This window comes from Cnephaeus nilssonii, assembly GCF_951640355.1.
Source record: "Cnephaeus nilssonii genome assembly, chromosome: 8".
Lineage (NCBI taxonomy): Eukaryota > Metazoa > Chordata > Mammalia > Chiroptera > Vespertilionidae > Cnephaeus > Cnephaeus nilssonii.
Window position 1 is genome coordinate 1,940,209 of NC_137079.1, and position 18,398 is coordinate 1,958,606.

The following is an 18,398-nucleotide window of genomic DNA, read 5'->3' on the forward strand; positions in this document are numbered from 1 at the left end:
CCCTGGGTGGGGAAGGGGTCCCTGGGTGAGAAGGGGGTCCCGGGTGAGAAGGGGGTCCCTGGGTGGGGAAGGGGGTCCCTGGGTGAGAAGGGGGTCCCTGGGTGGGGAAGGGGTCCCTGGGTGGGGAAGGGGGTCCCTGGGTGAGAAGGGGGTCCCTGGGTGGGGAAGGGGTCCCTGGGTGGGGAAGGGGGTCCCTGGGTGAGAAGGGGGTCCCTGGGTGGGGAAGGGGTCCCTGGGTGAGAAGGGGGTCCCTGGGTGAGAAGGGGTCCCTGGGTGGGGAAGGGGGTCCCTGGGTGGGGAAGGGGGTCCCTGGGTGAGAAGGGGGTCCCTGGGTGAGAAGGGGTCCCTGGGTGAGAAGGGGGTCCCGGGTGAGAAGGGGGTCCCTGGGTGGGGAAGGGGGTTCCTGGGTGGGGAAGGGGGTCCCTGGGTGAGAAGGGGTTCCTGGGTGGGGAAGGGGGTCCCTGGGTGGGGAAGGGGGTTCCTGGGTGAGAAGGGGGTCCCTGGGTGGGGAAGGGGGTCCCTGGGTGAGAAGGGGGTCCCTGGGTGAGAAGGGGTCCCTGGGTGAGAAGGGGGTCCCGGGTGAGAAGGGGGTCCCTGGGTGGGGAAGGGGGTTCCTGGGTGGGGAAGGGGGTCCCTGGGTGAGAAGGGGTTCCTGGGTGGGGAAGGGGGTCCCGGGTGAGAAGGGGGTTCCTGGGTGAGAAGGGGGTCCCTGGGTGAGAAGGGGGTTCCTGGGTGAGAAAGGGGTCCCTGGGTGAGAAGGGGGTCCCTGGGTGGGGAAGGGGGTTCCTGGGTGAGAAGGGGGTCCCTGGGTGGGGAAGGGGTCCCTGGGTGAGAAGGGGGTCCCGGGTGAGAAGGGGGTCCCTGGGTGGGAAGGGGGTCCCTGGGTGGGGAAGGGGTCCCTGGGTGGGAAGGGGGTCCCTGGGTGAGAAGGGGGTCCCTGGGTGGGAAGGGGGTCCCTGGGTGGGAAGGGGTCCCTGGGTGAGGAAGGGGGTTCCTGGGTGGGGAAGGGGGTCCCTGGGTGAGAAGGGGGTTCCTGGGTGGGGAAGGGGGTCCCTGGGTGGGGAAGGGGGTCCCTGGGTGAGGAAGGGGGTTCCTGGGTGGGGAAGGGGGTCCCTGGGTGAGAAAGGGGTCCCTGGGTGAGAAGGGGGTCCCTGGGTGGGGAAGGGGGTCCCTGGGTGAAGAGGGGGTCCCTGGGTGGGGAAGGGGGTACCTGGGTGGGGAAGGGGGTCCCTGGGTGGGGAAGGGGGTACCTGGGTGGGGAAGGGGGTCCTGGGTGGGGAAGGGGGTCCCTGGGTGAGAAGGGGTCCCTGGGTGGGGAAGGGGGTCCTGGGTGAGAAGGGGGTCCCTGGGTGGGAAGGGGGTCCCTGGGTGGGGAAGGGGGTCCCTGGGTAAGGAAGGGGTCCCTGGGTGAAGAGGGGGTCCCTGGGTGGGGAAGGGGGTCCCTGGGTGGGAAGGGGGTTCCTGGGTGGGGAAGGTGGTCCCTGGGTGGGGAAGGGTCCCTGGGTGTCAGGGCAGCGGATTAACTGGTGTCCTCCCTGCACAGAACATTCACGCTGTGCGTCGCATCTTCTGAGCTGCCCGTCTGCTGTGAGGGGGTGGTTACGTCCAGTATTACCTGATGCGTCCCTTGGGGTGCAAGTACCTGTGTCCGTGGGTTTCCTGGAGGAGGTCGGGGTGCTGCTGGGCTCTGTGCCTTCTGTGTGAGCCGCCACCCGGGAGCTGCAGGGCGCTTTGGGGTGAGGAGGCCCGATGGAGGGTCCCTGTGGTGCCTTCGCCTCTGAGGGTCTGTGATTCGGGCTGGAATTAGGGGTGAAGCAATGGAACAAGGGCCAGCACGCGGCCAGCGGGGACTCCGCGTGTCCCGGGGCCTGTCCGTCCCTGTGGCAATTCGCATGCTGCCTGGCTGCATGCAGACTGTGTCTGAGGAGACGTTAGCCCCCCATGAATCTCTGAACCCCCCTAACTGACAGCGTTAAAGACGCAGCATTCACGGCGGCTGTCAGACCACAGAGCCGCCTTTTATTTCACTAAATTATACTTCCATCCACTTGACCAATTCTGATTTAGAGCGGCTAAAAGCCAGGAAAATTACCCTTCTATCAAACTTTACGATGAAAAATAACATGGCTTAATCTTCACAAATAAAACGTGTCATGAGCCACAGCGTAACCTTTCCATGTGATATTTGAAAGAACAAGATGCCATGGTTAACACGGCGTGTTAGCAAACAGTGATTCTGTAAGAACAAAAGCAGGAACACCCCCTTTCAGTCCCCCACCTCCTGAGCCCCACCTGCCTTGGGGTCCGGGAGGCCCGGCCCCTCCGGGCTCTCTGTCCGGCTCCCCGTGCGGGCGGCCCTTCCTTAGCTCTCGGTCTCGGACCAGGGAGCAGGTCCCTGAGAGCATCCGCGGCTAGTCCTTTCTCCTTTTCCTTCCCCGCTGCTCCAGGAACCTTCTGGACCCCCGTACCCTACTCTGCTGGACCCCCGGGCAAAACTGAGCCCAATAAATCCCACCGACTCCCACCCTGTCCTCTGCCCCTCACGCAGGAGTGAGATGCCCCTCACAGCAGGAGGAAGCCAGAGCGAGCCCGAGTCCCTCCCTCCCGTAGCCCGAGGCTAGAAGTGCTGACTTCCCACCCAGGCACCCCCTTCAGGAACCCCTCCCTCCACTCCCAGCTGAGAGCCCGAGTGGCCGCTGAGCCAGCTGCACCTGTTGGGCTGTGATGGGGAGGCACGGGAGGCAGGCCGCATTCCTTGGTGACACTGACTCTCCACCGGGCTTCGAGTACGAGCGCCTATCTGGAACATCAAAATGAACCAGGGACCCCTTTCTCACCCAGGGACCCCTTCCTCCAATCCTGCCGTGTTCACCCCAGCCTCTGCCCCGCGGCTCCAATCCTGCCGTGTTCACACGCAGCCCGAAGGCCCCGACACCCCCTGTGCAGCCAGATCCAGCCAGCCCCCCACGCTGCCCCACACCCCCTGTGCGGCCCGATCCAGCCAGCCCCCCACGCTGGCCGACACCCCCTGTGCAGCCCGATCCAGCCAGCCCCCCACGCTGGCCGACACCCCCCGTGTGGCCCGATCCAGCCAGCCCCCCACGCTGGCCGACACCCCCTGTGCGGCCCGATCCAGCCAGCCCCCCACCCTGCCCCACACCCCTGTGTGGCCTGATGCAGCCAGACCCCCACGTTAGGAACTCGCTGTTGTCCGCTGTGCAAGCGTGAGCACCGGCCTTGGGGCAGAAGAGATGTTAAGCTTCTCTCTTACACAATCTTAGAAGCAAAGGTCAGTGGGGAGATGCTTTTCCTAATGGCGCTCCGAGCGGAGGGTAGTAATTTCGTCCACATTAAGGGGACGGGAGGCAGGAGCCTTCGGGGAGCTGAGCTCATTAGCGCCTCCAAGGCCGAAATGCCAGTCACCTGGTCACGTCTCCCTGACCTTCCCGAGATCCCGGTCCTTTACAGCAGTCAGGTTAGAGCCACAGCCACGGAGACACGCAATTACGTCGCAGTTCCTTGTTAGGGGACAGGTCGAGTGTTACTCATTTTATCTGTGCGGTTGCCTTTAAAGCCATTGTTTTAAGCCAAAGCCAATTCAGAGTGTTAACGTAAAAACATTCAAACCTGTAAAGAATTTTGTGAGTTTATTTGAGCCAAACTGTCGACAACTGCCGGGAAGTAGTATCTCAGCGGACTGGGATAGTGCTCTGGAGAACGGCGGTTTTTCATCTATTTTTTTTAAATATATTTTATTGATTTTTTACAGAGAGGAAGGGAGAGGGATAGAGAGTCAGAAACATCAATGAGAGAGAAACATCAATCAGCTGCCTCCTGCACACCTCCCACTGGAGATGTGCCCGCAACCAAGGTACATGCCCTTGACCGGAATCGAACCCGGGACCCTTCAGTCCGAAGGCCGACGCTCCATCCACTGAGCCAAACCGGTCAGGGGGCTCATCTATTTTTATACATCGCAATCAAAGGAGGGGACGTAGGTGGGTTACATGAAATCCATTGGTGATGGATTAGGAAGGTGGGAGAAAGCAAAGCGGGGAAACCTTGGGATTGGGTAAAAAGTAAAATGATGGACATGATGGCTGAGTTTCTAACCCGAGTCCCCGAGGCGCAGGGAGACCCAGGAGCAATTAACTTAGGTGGGTGCCGGATAGTTAACAGTCAACAATTAACATGATAACAATGACAATGAGGGAATCTGTGGTCTCTGTCCTGGCGCCCAGCACATGAGGTTGTGCCCCAAGGGGTCTGGGAAAAGGGAAGTTACACGCTACCCAGACATTTCATAGGCATGTTATCGTAGATGCAAAAAGACAATAGGCTCAGTGAAGGTAAAGGCTGACCTTGTCAGTGATACCGGCCTCGGACAGGACGGACTACCCACCATCACTGCGTTTAGTTAAAGTGTAATGTCAGGCCATCCTTTGTGGTGACTTTAGGTCTGAGTTTGCAGACCGCCCCGCAGGCCTCCCCTGAGCTGTCAGGTCCGCGTGTGGCCCCTTCCGTCCACAGGAGAAAGACCCGCCTCCGGGAGCTTCTTTTCGCGCCGAAAGGAGGTTATAAACGTTATGTCCGCGCCCTTCCTGTGACTTCATTCCCGAACAGCCCCCCGCCGGTTCCTGCTCCCAACGAACGGAACTTCCGAAGGTCTACGGGCGGGACCCACAGCTGAACCTGTGGACGGTCCCCCCACCCCCCATGAGCTGCTGTCAGCCGCGCCTTCACGAGACACCGCTGATGCTGAGTGCCACGCGTCCCCCAGCAGAGGGCGTGCGGGTCAGAGTGCACATGTGTCCCCCAGCAGAGGGCGTGCGGGTCTGAGTGCACATGTGTCCCCAGCAGAGGGCGTGCGGGTCTGAGTGCACATGTGTCCCCAGCAGAGGGCGTGCGGGTCTGAGTGCACATGTGTCCCCAGCAGAGGGCATGCGGGTCTGAGTGCACATGTGTCCCCAGCAGAGGGCGTGCGGGTCTGAGTGCACATGTGTCCCCAGCAGAGGGCGTGCGGGTCTGAGTGCACACGTCCCCCAGCAGAGGGCGTGCGGGTCTGAGTGCACACGTCCCCCAGCAGAGGGCGTGCGGGTCTGAGTGCACACGTCCCCCAGCAGAGGGTGTGCGGGTCTGAGTGCACATGTGTCCCCCAGCAGAGGGCGTGCGGGTCAGAGAGCACCGTCCCCCAGCAGAGGGCGTGCGGGTCTGAGTGCACATGTGTCCCCAGCAGAGGGCGTGCGGGTCTGAGTGCACACGTCCCCCAGCAGAGGACGTGCGGGTCTGAGTGCACACGTCCCCCAGCAGAGGGTGTGCGGGTCTGAGTGCACGTGTCCCCCAGCAGAGGGTGTGCGGGTCTGAGTGCACATGTGTCCCCCAGCAGAGGGCGTGCGGGTCAGAGAGCACCGTCCCCCAGCAGAGGGTGTGCGGGTCTGAGTGCACATGTGTCCCCCAGCAGAGGGCGTGCAGGTCTGAGTGCACACGTCCCCCAGCAGAGGGTGTGCGGGTCTGAGTGCACGTGTCCCCCAGCAGAGGGTGTGCGGGTCTGAGTGCACACGTCCACCAGCAGAGGGTGTGGGGGTCTGAGTGCACACGTCCCCCAGCAGAGGGCGTGCGGGTCTGAGTGCACGTGTCCCCCAGCAGAGGGTGTGCGGGTCTGAGTGCACATGTGTCCCCCAGCAGAGGGTGTGCGGGTCTGAGTGCACATGTGTCCCCCAGCAGAGGGCGTGCAGGTCTGAGTGCACGTGTCCCCCAGCAGAGGGTGTGCGGGTCTGAGTGCACATGTGTCCCCCAGCAGAGGGTGTGCGGGTCTGAGTGCACATGTGTCCCCCAGCAGAGGGCGTGCGGGTCTGAGTGCACATGTGTCCCCAGCAGAGGGCGTGCGGGTCTGAGTGCACACGTCCCCCAGCAGAGGGCGTGCGGGTCTGAGTGCACACGTCCCCCAGCAGAGGGCGTGCGGGTCTGAGTGCACACGTCCCCCAGCAGAGGGTGTGCGGGTCTGAGTGCACATGTGTCCCCCAGCAGAGGGCGTGCGGGTCAGAGAGCACCGTCCCCCAGCAGAGGGCGTGCGGGTCTGAGTGCACATGTGTCCCCAGCAGAGGGCGTGCGGGTCTGAGTGCACACGTCCCCCAGCAGAGGACGTGCGGGTCTGAGTGCACACGTCCCCCAGCAGAGGGTGTGCGGGTCTGAGTGCACGTGTCCCCCAGCAGAGGGTGTGCGGGTCTGAGTGCACATGTGTCCCCCAGCAGAGGGCGTGCGGGTCAGAGAGCACCGTCCCCCAGCAGAGGGTGTGCGGGTCTGAGTGCACATGTGTCCCCCAGCAGAGGGCGTGCAGGTCTGAGTGCACACGTCCCCCAGCAGAGGGTGTGCGGGTCTGAGTGCACGTGTCCCCCAGCAGAGGGTGTGCGGGTCTGAGTGCACACGTCCACCAGCAGAGGGTGTGGGGGTCTGAGTGCACACGTCCCCCAGCAGAGGGCGTGCGGGTCTGAGTGCACGTGTCCCCCAGCAGAGGGTGTGCGGGTCTGAGTGCACATGTGTCCCCCAGCAGAGGGTGTGCGGGTCTGAGTGCACATGTGTCCCCCAGCAGAGGGCGTGCAGGTCTGAGTGCACGTGTCCCCCAGCAGAGGGTGTGCGGGTCTGAGTGCACATGTGTCCCCCAGCAGAGGGCGTGCGGGTCTGAGTGCACATGTGTCCCCCAGCAGAGGGCGTGCGGGTCTGAGTGCACATGTGTCCCCCAGCAGAGGGCGTGCGGGTCTGAGTGCACGTGTCCCCCAGCAGAGGGTGTGCGGGTCTGAGTGCACATGTGTCCCCCAGCAGAGGGTGTGCGGGTCTGAGTGCACATGTGTCCCCCAGCAGAGGGCGTGCGGGTCTGAGTGCACACGTCCCCCAGCAGAGGGTGTGCGGGTCTGAGTGCACACGTCCCCCAGCAGAGGGTGGGCGGGTCTGAGTGCACACGTCCCCCAGCAGAGGGTGTGCGGGTCTGAGTGCACATGTGTCCCCAGCAGAGGGCGTGCGGGTCTGAGTGCCACGTCCCCCAGCAGAGGGTGGGCGGGTCTGAGTGCACACGTCCCCCAGCAGAGGGCGTGCGGGTCTGAGTGCACATGTGTCCCCCAGCAGAGGGCGTGCGGGTCTGAGTGCACATGTGTCCCCCAGCAGAGGGCGTGCGGGTCTGAGTGCACGTGTCCCCCAGCAGAGGGTGTGCGGGTCTGAGTGCACATGTGTCCCCCAGCAGAGGGTGTGCGGGTCTGAGTGCACATGTGTCCCCCAGCAGAGGGCGTGCGGGTCTGAGTGCACGCATCCCCCAGCAGAGGGTGTGCGGGTCTGAGTGCACACGTCCCCCAGCAGAGGGTGGGCGGGTCTGAGTGCACACGTCCCCCAGCAGAGGGTGTGCGGGTCTGAGTGCACATGTGTCCCCAGCAGAGGGCGTGCGGGTCTGAGTGCCACGTCCCCCAGCAGAGGTTGGGCGGGTCTGAGTGCACACGTCCCCCAGCAGAGGGCGTGCGGGTCTGAGTGCACATGTGTCCCCCAGCAGAGGGCGTGCGGGTCTGAGTGCACACGTCCCCCAGCAGAGGGCATGCGGGTCTGAGTGCACACGTCCCCCAGCAGAGGGTGTGCGGGTCTGAGTGCACACGTCCCCCAGCAGAGGGCGTGCGGGTCTGAGTGCACACGTCCCCCAGCAGAGGGCGTGCGGGTCTGAGTGCACATGTGTCCCCCAGCAGAGGGCGTGCGGGTCTGAGTGCCACGCGTCCCCCAGCAGAGGGTGGGCGGGTCTGAGTGCACACGTCCCCCAGCAGAGGGTGTGCGGGTCTGAGTGCACACGTCCCCCAGCAGAGGGTGTGCGGGTCTGAGTGCACACGTCCCCCAGCAGAGGGTGTGCGGGTCTGAGTGCACATGTGTCCCCCAGCAGAGGGCGTGCGGGTCTGAGTGCACATGTGTCCCCCAGCAGAGGGCGTGCGGGTCTGAGTGCCACGTCCCCCAGCAGAGGGCGTGCGGGTCTGAGTGCACACGTCCCCCCAGCAGAGGGCGTGCGGGTCTGAGTGCACACGTCCCCCAGCAGAGGGCGTGCGGGTCTGAGTGCACATGTGTCCCCCAGCAGAGGGCGTGCGGGTCTGAGTGCACATGTGTCCCCCAGCAGAGGGCGTGCGGGTCTGAGTGCACATGTGTCCCCCAGCAGAGGGCGTGCGGGTCTGAATGCACGTGTCCCCCAGCAGAGGGCGTGCGGGTCTGAGTGCACACGTCCCCCAGCAGAGGGCGTGAGGGCCGGGTGTTTTTCTTTGGTTCTGAATGTAGGGTGAGTCGCACTGTTGGAGTTCACAGATCTTGAGTGTGAAGCTTGATAGAGTGTGTGTGTTCACTCCCAGGCACCCCTCCGCCCGCCCCGGGAGACCCCGTGGCCCAGTCCAGGCACAGCTCTGTCTGCTTCCCAGGGAGCTGCCCTTCGCATCCCGTCACCAGGCGTTCGCTTCGCTGGTTTCGCCCATTTTTAAATTAGAAGAAATGGGCCCAAACGCCACGGGCCCCTCGTGCTTGGCACCGTCACCCTCCGCTGAGCGGCAGCCAGGCGGCCACGGTGCCCCTTTCCCTGCAGGGTGGTTTGGCGTGAGAACAGGTGGAACTGTCTGTTCTCTGTGGGTGGGCATCGGCTGCCCGGTTTGGGCTCAGGAATAGAGCAGCGGTGAGCGTCAGGCCGCCGTGTCTCTCGGGGGCCATCAGCCTCCACTTCAGTTGGGTCCGGGGCTGGGAAATGCTGGGTCGGGGTTTTGACAAGTTTCACCGTCCTGGGCAGGAGCCGTGTCTCCGAGGGGTGAATCCCCACCTCCTCCGGCAACGCCGAGCGCGCCTGGTTAGAGACCCCCCCCCCCGCCGCCCCAGGGCTAAGTCCAGAAAGTGGGACCACATCTGAAAACAGTGACACAGCCCGATTTTCTAAGCGATGCAAACCATCATCATAAGAGAAACACTGACCATAGGAGTGCAATAAAAGTCAGAGCGTCTGCTGATCAAAACAAGACCACAAAACCCAGAGAGCACCCTGCTGCGTGAGAGAAGCCAGTGGGAGAAAGACAAGTATCGCAGGATCTCACTCACATGTGGAACCCAATGAACAAGATAAACTGACGAACAAAATAGATCCAGAGACACAGAAGCATGGGACAGGCTGTGGAGTCTCGGAGGGAGGGTGGGGGGTGGGTGGGAAGAGATCAACCAAAGAACTGTGTTTTCCGATGGTCCTAGGCGACCCTGCTAGCAGTTCTCTGCTGTGGAGCCTAAGACCGTCGGAAAACACAGATGTTTACATTACGATTCATAACAGTAGCAAAATTACAGTTGTGAAGTAGCAACGAAAACAATTTTATGGTTGGGGGTCACCACGACACGAGGAACTGTGTTAGGAAGGTTGAGAACCACTGATCTGGAGGCAGGAGAGGCCGGGAGGGGAGGGTGCCTGGGGAAGGAACGCATCCGTGAGGACGGGCCGCTCCAAGCCACCCAGATGTTCATCTTCCCGGAGGAGGGCAGCACCCGCTGAGGGCTGAAGCTTGGAACTGAGACCAGGCAGGGAGGGGGGGACGTCGGCCAATGAGGAAAAAGCATGGGACATAAACGGAGGAAGCGGCACGGACAGCAGCTGCCAGCTCCGATAAACCCGAGACCTCGTGGCTCACTGGGTCCCCACTTGGGGACCTCCCCCCGGGCGGGAGTATGAGCACGCTTGCAGTAAGTGTTCACACTTTTGCTTAAAATCTTTTAGCCCACCGTTTTCATTCTTCAGACTTCGTGGGACAAGCACCCAGAAGGGGGACTCCAGCTCGCCGTGCGAGGAACAGGTGGCGCGGGCTCTGCTCACCGTATTGTGTGCCCACCAACCATGTCGGATCTGCTGTCACCCTGTGCTTTACCCCTTGACTGAAGCATTGTAACCTCCATCTTGGGTAAAAACTGCTGTTTAAAATTTAACCCTGCTATTCTGGCTTCTGTAAACGCTTGCTTGCTTAAATAATAGGAAAAATAAGACTACTCCCATTCCAGAGAGGCCATAAACTATGCCCCAGACAGCGTTGTCAGTGCTGGCGCCAGGCCAGGCCTTGAGATATGGTCTCATGGCCTGTCCCAGCACACAGGACTTTTTCTCAGAAGGTCCGGAAGTCTCGTTCCAAATTTGGGAGACAGAGAGCTGAAAAACGTATAAATAAGGGAGACTTCCACCAGGTTGGGCCCCAGAATTTGAGAAGCAAGATTTCCTCTGGACCCACTAGCACTAGTGAACAGGACTCCAAATAAATGTGGCTTATGGATTAAGGCATCTTCTGATTTACAGTCTGACAGACTAAGGGTTTTTGAAGTTTGGGTTCTTTGGGCGGTTGAATGGGCCCTGGAGTTGGGCTCCTGGACCAGCAGGTGCTGAGGGAGCTCGGCCCTGGGAGCACCGCCTGGCTCACCGGGCACAAGTTGATGGGGGGACCCATAACTGACAGACAGAGCACCTGAGTTAACAGGAAAGATAACCATATTATTTTAGATCTTAGAACACATGTAGTTAAGTAAACAGGGGGTTAAGTTTTTTATAAATTTCCTTTGCAAGGCTTATGGGAAGCATTTGAGGAGGTGACTCAGCTGTGAATCCAGCAAGCAGAACCCATAAGCAGGGTCAGACTGACCCACCAGGAGTCAAAACATCATCTCATCCACATCATCTCATCCACATCATCTCCTCACCATCATCTCATCTACATCATCTCATCCACATCATCTCATCTATATCATCTCCTCACCATCATCTCACTCACATCATCTCATCACCATCATCTCATCTACATCATCTCCTCACCATCATCTCATCCACATCATCTCCTCACCATCATCTCATCCACATCATCTCCTCACCATCATCTCATCTACATCATCTCATCACCATCATCTCCTCACCATCTCACTCACATCATCTCATCACCATCATCTCATCTACATCATCTCCTCACCATCATCTCATCCACATCATCTCCTCACCATCATCACATCCACATCATCTCCTCACCATCATCTCATCTACATCATCTCCTCACCATCATCTCATCCACATCATCTCCTCACCATCATCTCATCTACATCATCTCATCACCATCATCTCCTCACCATCTCACTCACATCATCTCATCACCATCATCTCATCTACATCATCTCCTCACCATCATCTCATCCACATCATCTCCTCACCATCATCACATCCACATCATCTCCTCACCATCATCTCATCTACATCATCTCCTCACCATCATCTCATCCACATCATCTCATCTACATCATCTCCTCACCATCATCTCATCTACATCATCTCCTCACCATCATCTCATCCACATCATCTCATCCACATCATCTCCTCACCATCATCTCCTCACCATCATCTCATCCACATCATCTCCTCACCATCATCTCCTCACCATCTCACTCACATCATCTCATCGCCTGATGACTAAGGACAATGGCTGATGTCCATTCCTGGGCCCAGCCCCTTCATAGTCCTGTCCCCTGCACCTGCTGGGAGGCAGGATTTGATGCCTGTAAGCGCCCTGTCTTCTTGGTGGGCTGGCCTTCTCAGTAAACACCTTATAGGATGCAACCCTGCCTTCGTGATTGGACACAGCGACAGGCAGCCCGAGCCCATCCGAGGGTTTCCCGGTAACAATGAGAGCAGCTGCCAGGCCCTGGGTCCCCCACGTCCGCTGTGGAGACTGCTCCTGTGCCTGTGGCCTGGCCCGGGCCGACCAGGAACCCCATGCCCTGTGCACGTGCTCCTGGAGGTGGCCCTTCGTGCCTTGAGTCTAGGAGCCTCCTGGGTGGGTGACACGCAGAAGCCGCTGTCAATCAAATATGTACAAATATACTTTCGGATTGTACCGAGAGAAGCGACGGAGGGAAGTCAACAAGATATCAATTATCCAAATCTCTTTCTTTTGTACAGAAATTCAGCCCTTCCATCAAACCTTTCACGGTGGTTTGGCTTCGATATCTCCAAAAAATCAGTTTTCTTCTAATTAAGGTGATAATGGTAGCCTTCCTCCAAGATACGTTCTTAATGAGCACACTCATGTACAAGTTCACGCTGCCCACAGGCCTCTTTTCCCAGATAAACGCAATTACCTGGCCCTCTGGTACCCGTCTCTCTCTTTAATTTACCATTTGATTCCCATGTAATTTAATACTAAGCATTGCTTTGGCTGACAGAAATATTTAAAATGAATTTGTATTGATTAGCCTGCTTCTCTGATAAGCAAACTTTAATTCAGTTTCAGAATGGTAGGAGAATAAAATCCCACCTCGAAGTCACTGTATTTTGCCCTGGCAGATCTGTTTATTGTATTGTGTGCCCACCAACCAAAGCGTGTTGATTGAGCACCTTTCCAATGCACCGAAAGGTCTCGGGTTCATTTCCCGGTCTCGGGTTCGGTTCCCAGTCAGGGCACATACTCAGGTTTCGGGTTCGATCCACAGTTGGGGTGTGTACAGGAGTCAACCAATCGATCGATGTTCCTCTCTCATATCAATGTGTCTCTCTCTCCCCCTCTCTCTTCCTCTCTCTGAAATCAATAAGAATATTTATTTTAAAAAAGGAGAATAAAATCTATGGGAAATATTTTGCAAATGTGAAGCTCCACCAAAATGCTAAATCCTTCACCAGACACCGTCAACCTGTCTCAGGAATCTCATGGATCCTCGGGACGCGTCAGCCCGCCCCTCGCCAACCCAGCGGCTCTTCCATTCACAAGAAGAAAACGCCTCCTCCCCGCTCCCTCTGCTCCGACCCTGGCCTGGGCCTCCACAGGGCCCTCCCACAGTGCCCTCCGGGGAACCCGCCATCTGCCATCCCACTCGGAATCACAGAGCGGGGAGCTGTTCCCGGCTGGGCTACGGCACCCACAGACAGGGCCGCCCCCGGAGAACGGAATGGCAGACACACAGGTTTGAAATTATCCAGTAACCAATTAAAAAAGAAAACCGAGCCAATAACTCTAATAATATTGTTAGTTAAGCTAATTTGTCCAGAAATAATCATTCCATTGTGTACCCAGTCACCACAAATTGATGAGCTCTTTTACATGATAGTTTGCACTAAACGTTCTAAATTCAGGGTGCGTCTTACACCTACACGGAAATAACTAAAAGCAACATCTCCACCCCGGCAGGCAAACTGTTCTTTAATTACGCATCACAGCATGGAGGGAGGCCGGGGTCATGTCTCCAGAAACACAACGCGGGCACCACAACCTCCGCGTGATTAAAATACTAAGGAGGCGGGCGCGGCTCCACCACATAAATCAGGCTGCCCTTGACTCGCTCACCTCTTGGGATGACAGCGAAGGGAGAGAGCAAAGGCTGCCTAATGGTGTGTGACAGGCAAGTGCATAGATCTCAGCATTCGCAAAGCTGAAGTGAAAATCAGGAATCCTTCCTGTTTCAAAAGGTCATGCTGCTTAAAAGGTCAACTTTAAACGGGAAAAGATAGAGAGGAAGAAGAAAGACACACAAAAACTTTAAACTTTTAATACAAAGGAGCGAGAGCTAGATACCCATAGTCTAGGTCTGGCGGCCCACTTAGGTCAGTCTGCATCGAGGTATCTAGATGGAGATGCATCTGGATAGAGGTAATCTGCATAGACATCTAAACCCGGTAGAACCAAAGAACTTATATACTTACTAGAGGCCCGGTGCACGAGATTCATGCACTGGGGGCGGGGGAGGGGGAGGACCCTTAGCCCAGCCTGCACCCTCTCAGTCCGGGAGCCCTCGGGGGATGTCCAACTGACAACTTAGGCCCACTCTCCATTGGACATCAGGCAGTTAGACATCCTTAGTGCTGCCACGGAGGCGGGAGAGGCTCCCACCACCACCACTGCACTTGCCAGCCGTGAGCCCGGCTTCTGGCTGAGCAGCGCTCCCCTTGTAGGATCACACTGACCCCCAGGGGGCAGCTCCTGCATGGGGCAGCTCCTGCAGTGAGCATCTGCCCTCTGGTGGTCAGTGCGTGTCATAGTGACCAGTCGTGCTGCCGTTTGGTCGATTTGCATATTAGCCTTTTATTACATAGGATATACATAGCCCATGGACATGGGCAATAGGGTGGTAAAGACCTAGTGAGTGACTGGGAGGAGGGGGAGGAAGGGGAGTAGGGAGGGAATGGGAGATATCTGTAACACCATCAACAATAAAAAATATATTTAAAAAAATAAAAATAAATAAACCTAGGTAGATATATAGATGATGATAGGTAGGTAGGTATAGATAGATGATAGATAGATAGAGATAGATGATGGAAACTAGAGGTCTACACAGATGTGGACATCAATAGGTATCTCACTGGCAGGGCCGGAGGGCGGGGGTGGAGCTGCATAAAGAAGGAGAAGGGACCCTTCCCAGTCTGGCTCTAAATGCGTTCGGCCCGAAGACTGAAGGGTCCCACGTTCAACTCCCTCAGCCAGGACCTGGGCGCCACGCTGGGCCCGGGCACGGGGATTTCCCACACGAACTGAAGGGTCTGCAGGGTCTGAGCGGACAGGGCTGCAGGGTGGACAGAACCATCCTATCCTGTCACTGGTGCTCATGGTAAGGCCTGGGCCAACCGCAGCGTCTCACAGGGAGGCCAGCACGGACTGACCACACGTCTCACAGGGAGGCCAGCACGGACTGACCACACATCTCACAGGGAGGCCAGCACGGACTGACCACACGTCTCACAGGGAGGCCAGCACGGACTGACCACACATCTCACAGGGAGGCCAGCACGGACTGACCACAATCTCACAGGGAGGCCAGCACGGACTGACCACACGTCTCACAGGGAGGCCAGCACGGACTGACCACGCGTCTCACAGGGAGGCCAGCACGGACTGACCACACGTCTCACATGGAGGCCAGCACGGACCGGACCACACGTCTCACAGGGAGGCCAGCACGGACTGACTACGTGTTTCACATGGAGGCCAGCACGGACTGACCACACGTCTCACAGGGAGGCCAGCACGGACTGACCGCGTGTCTCACAGGGAGGCCAGCACGGACTGACTACGTGTTTCACATGGAGGCCAGCACGGACTGACCACACGTCTCACAGGGAGGCCAGCACGGACTGACCACACGTCTCACAGGGAGGCCAGCACGGACTGACCACACGTCTCACAGGGAGGCCAGCACGGACTGACCACACGTCTCACAGGGAGGCCAGCACGGACTGACCACACGTCTCACAGGGAGGCCAGCACGGACTGACCACGCGTCTCACAGGGAGGCCAGCACGGACTGACCACACGTCTCACATGGAGGCCAGCACGGACCGGACCACGCGTCTCACAGGGAGGCCAGCACGGACTGACCACACGTCTCACATGGAGGCCAGCACGGACCGGACCACACGTCTCACAGGGAGGCCAGCACGGACTGACCACACGTCTCACAGGGAGGCCAGCACGGACTGACCACACGTCTCACAGGGAGGTCAGCACGGACTGACCACACGTCTCACAGGGAGGTCAGCACGGACTGACCACACGTCTCACAGGGAGGCCAGCACGGACTGACCACACGTCTCACATGGAGGCCAGCACGGACTGACCACACGTCTCACATGGAGGCCAGCACGGACTGACCGCGGCCTCTCACAGGGAGGCCAGCACGGACTGACCACGTGTCTCACAGGGAGGTCAGCACGGACTGACCACACGTCTCACAGGGAGGCCAGCACGGACTGACCACACGTCTCACAGGGAGGCCAGCACGGACTGACCACACGTCTCACAGGGAGGCCAGCACGGACTGACCACACGTCTCACAGGGAGGCCAGCACGGACTGACCACGCGTCTCACAGGGAGGCCAGCACGGACTGACCACGCGTCTCACAGGGAGGCCAGCACGGACTGACCACACGTCTCACATGGAGGCCAGCACGGACTGACCGCGGCCTCTCACAGGGAGGCCAGCACGGACTGACCACGTGTCTCACAGGGAGGTCAGCACGGACTGACCACACGTCTCACAGGGAGGCCAGCACGGACTGACCACACGTCTCACAGGGAGGCCAGCACGGACTGACCACACGTCTCACAGGGAGGCCAGCACGGACTGACCACACGTCTCACAGGGAGGCCAGCACGGACTGACCACACGTCTCACATGGAGGCCAGCACGGACCGGACCACACGTCTCACAGGGAGGTCAGCACGGACTGACCACACGTCTCACATGGAGGCCAGCACGGACCGGACCACACGTCTCACAGGGAGGCCAGCACGGACTGACCGCGGCCTCTCACAGGGAGGCCAGCACGGACTGACCACGTGTCTCACAGGGAGGCCAGCACGGACTGACCACACGTCTCACAGGGAGGCCAGCACGGACTGACCACACGTCTCACAGGGAGGCCAGCACGGACTGACCACACGTCTCACAGGGAGGCCAGCACGGACTGACCGCGTGTCTCACAGGGAGGCCAGCACGCACTGACCGCGGCCTCTCACAGGGAGGCAGCACGGACTGACCACACGTCTCACAGGGAGGCCAGCACGCACTGACCACACGTCTCACAGGGAGGCAGCACGGACTGACCACACGTCTCACAGGGAGGCAGCACGGACTGACCACACGTCTCACAGGGAGGTCAGCACGGACTGACCACACGTCTCACAGGGAGGTCAGCACGCACTGACCACACGTCTCACAGGGAGGCCAGCACGGACTGACCACGTGTCTCACACGGAGGCAGCGCGATGAAGGTGCGCGGAGTCCTGAGAAGCAGGTGCCTCTGGGAGGGCGCGGCCTCCTCCCCGGAGTTTCTGTCCCATCGACAGACACAGAAGCCGCCCCTCCCCCGCCTCCCTGGCGTATGCGTTACAGGGAACGGCGCCCTTTCCGTTCGGAAGAGGGAACATCACTTGGTGCGCACAGTCAGCTTCTGTTTTGATGGAGAGCCTCCTCTGAGCTGGCAGGGAACTGTCCCCCCCACCCCCACCCCACCCGACTGCCGACGCTCTGCCCGGCTCTCCGAGCTCCCTCGGTACCTGCTTCGGAGCCGGGTTTGCAGAACTATTACGTTTTCTCTCTACAGCAAAGCACTGTGCCAAGGGCTTATCTTTGTCCTCAAATTCATCAGTTCTGACCCTGAACACTTCTCTGCCACGACAGCCCCAGGCAGCAACGCGGCAGAAACACCACCCAACCGGCGCAGGGCCTGCGTGCCCAGAGCCACCCGCAGCCCACGCAGCGCTTCCCCCACTGACCGTGCGGCGTGGACCGGGTCTGCGCGGCGACGCTCTGCCCTCCGCGGCCTCGGTCGCCGTTTCTCGCCGGTCCGTCTCTCCGGGGAAGGGGGCAGGCTGTCTGAGACTCCGTGGGCGCTCTGACCCGAGACTGGACTTGCTCATGTTTCTTCATCACAGTGACGGGCTCTCCGTTCACGGGCCCTAATCGATAACAAGCCCCATCACTTACTGATAAGCTCGTGCGGATTCCCCTGGAGCGCTCAGAGGGCCTGCGTGCAGAGCGGGGAAAGACGGACGGCCGCACTTAGGTGTGGAGACGAACTGTCCGTCTGCTCAATGGAAGCTGTGAGGTCCCGGAGAACAGCCTCCCGTCTCCAAACCGAGGTCGGCCTGGGCTCTGTCCATCAGGCGCCTTCTCTTTCCTGCATTTGTTGACCTCAGAGAGGAAGGGGGAGGGAGAGAGAGAAACATCAATGCGGAGAGAGAGTCCCGGATCGGCTGCCTCCTGCACGCCCCCTGCTGGGATCGAGCCCGCCACTGGGCGTGTCCCCGATGGGAATGGCACTGTGGCCCCTGGTTGTAGGTCTACGCTCAGCCTGCACCCTGAGGTCCCTCCCATGGTAACGGCGGGGTCTGCCTTCACTGCAGCCAATCAGGAGCAGGCCAGAGCACGGACGGCCAACGGGACGTGTCTCGTGAGCTGGGCTTGGACGTGGCGTGAATCCCTGAGAACACATCCCATCGGCCGGCTCGGCCTGCGGCGTCACCCGGGGGCCGGGTGAGCAGCCCCCTCTGAGCCACCCCAGGCGCGGACACCGGAGCAAGAATCCCGCGTGGACCACGAGCCCCTCGGCCCGGCCTCCTCTCTCCCCCGGGCGCCGCCGTCCGTGTCGCTAAATACTTTCATTCGGAATGTTTAACGGTTGGTAGGCAGGCCAGGAACTTAGCTGAGGATTCCCAAGCGTATATACGGGAAGACAGGACCGATCGGAGCGCAAACGATTCTGAAAAAGAAGAAGAAAATGGGACGAAGGAGTAGACCAGCTGCTGTGTTTCGGGTCGTATTGCTCAGGAGCTACGCGGATCCGACTGTGGTGTCGACCAAGGAGCCAGCCGGCAGGTCAAGGGGGCAGAACGGAGACGCACAG